General features: G+C 33.7%; 1 protein-coding gene across 1 annotated transcript in view; it reads right to left on the bottom strand.

Moving 5' to 3' along the window:
• LOC102003691 (vomeronasal type-2 receptor 116-like) overlaps positions 1-2,060 on the bottom strand; it is a 62,548-nt gene that overhangs the window by 47,084 nt on the left and 13,404 nt on the right. The window lies entirely within an intron of this gene.

Raw genomic sequence — 2,060 nt, 5'->3', positions numbered from 1 at the left:
GGGTATATAAATTTTATTTAGTCTTTCAAAGAACCAACTCTGATTCATTTATTCTTTGTTTTGTTTTCTTAGTCTCCACTGTGTTAAATTCTGCTCTGATGTTTATAATTTCCTCCCTTCTTTGGCATTTGGGCTTGACTTGCACTTCTTTTTCTAGAAACTTGAGGTGAAGCAAAAATTGTTGATCTGTGCTTGTCCTGTGTTCCTGATGTGGGAATTCTCCACTGTATATTACCCTCAAAGGTCTCCTTTACTTGCATCCCACAGATTCTGGTAAATTGTATCTACATTTTTGTTTGATTGTAAATATTGTTTAATTTCATCTGTGACCCATTGGTTGTCCAGGAGGGTTTTATTTAATTTCTATGTTTTCACAGAGTTTTTGCAATTTCTTTTGTCAATAATTTCCAATTTCACTGCACTATGATCTGATAATATGCATGGGATAATCTCAATTCCTTTGCATTCAATTAAGTGTAGTCTATGGGGTAATATATGGTCTATTTTAGAAAACATCCTGTATGCATCTCAGAAAAACGTGTATTCTGATTTTGCTGGGTGGAACATTCTGTAAAGGCCTACTAAGTCCATTTGTTCATAAGTTTGGCTCAGTTCGGTTACTTCTTAGCTGATTTATTGTCTAGTTGATCTATCTCCTTATAACAATGGGGTGTTAAAGTCCCCTATTATATTCTTTTATTGCTTATTTGATTTTTCATGTTCATTAAAATTTGTCTTATATAGTTGGGTGCTCCTGTACTTGGTTTGTATATTTATGACTATTATGTCTTCATCTTGCAGTTTTGCCCTAACACGTATGTAGTGACTTTCTTTATCTGTTTTGATCATTCTTGGTTTGAAGTTTACATTGTCTGCAAACAGAATAGCTACACTTGCTTTTTTTCTGGTCTCTGTCAGATGGAGTATTATTTTTCAACCTTTGACTTTCAGTCTGTGAATTTCCTTTTGAGTTAAGTGTTTCTTATATACAGTATATTGTTGGATTTTGTTTCTTTATGCACTTTGCCAGTCTGTTTCTTTTGATTGCTAAGTTGAGGCCATTTATAGTAATGGTTATAAATGACATGTATTGACTCATCTTTGTCATGTTATTTTCCTGCAGTTGGTTCCCTATTTTTCCCTTCTGTTTAATTGCTTGCCCTTTCTGGCGGTTCCTTTCTATTGTTGTTCTTGCTATTGTGATCATTTTTGTCTCTTTCTGGAGTATCTTTCAGTACTCTTTGTAAGGTTGCTTTGATGGTCACAAATTTCTTCAGCTGTTCTTGGTTGTGGAAATATCTTATTTCTCTATTAACATTCAAAGACACTTTGGAAGGGTACAACAATCTGGGTTGGAAGTTGTTTTCTTTGAAGACCTGAAATACTTCACTCCAAGCTTTTCTGACATGATGGTTTATACTGAGAAATCTGCAGTGATTCTGATGGGCCTTCCTTCATAGGTAATCTGTTTCTTTTATCTATCAGCTTTTAACATTCTGTTTTTGTGCTGAATAACTGGGATCTTGATTACTATGTGTGTGGTGTAGATTTATTTTGGTTATGGCTAATTGGGGTTCTATGTGCCTCACTTATTTGTATGTCAGATTCTTTTCCAATGCTTGGGAAATTTTCTGCTATTACCTCTTCAAATAATCTTTTTATGTTCATGTTGACTCTTGCTTTTTCATTGACACCTATCAGTCTTATTTTTTTTTGCACCAAATTGCAGCTGTTGAATTGCTATTTCTTGATTCCTTGTTATTTCTAAGAGATCTTTCCTTTTGTGATTGGTAGCTGCAATGCTGTCCTCAAGGTCTGAAAGTCTATCTTGAGCTTTACCCAAGCAGTTTTGCCAGCTTGCAATGGAATTTTTAATTTCCTGGCTATCTCTTTGAATCTGTTTTGTGCATTTTAATTCCATATTATTATTATTTATTATTCTATAATTCTATATTATTTATTCAAGGTTTCCATCATTTCACTATACTCCTTTACTTTTTTATCAGTGTCTTCTTCAGATATGCTGGGCAAGTTTTTCATTATGGTTGTCCTTTCTTTTT

The sequence above is a fragment of the Chinchilla lanigera genome, unplaced genomic scaffold (assembly GCF_000276665.1).
Source record: "Chinchilla lanigera isolate Chin_1 unplaced genomic scaffold, ChiLan1.0 scaffold00131, whole genome shotgun sequence".
Taxonomy (NCBI): domain Eukaryota; kingdom Metazoa; phylum Chordata; class Mammalia; order Rodentia; family Chinchillidae; genus Chinchilla; species Chinchilla lanigera.
This window is presented reverse-complemented; position numbering and strand designations above follow the sequence as displayed.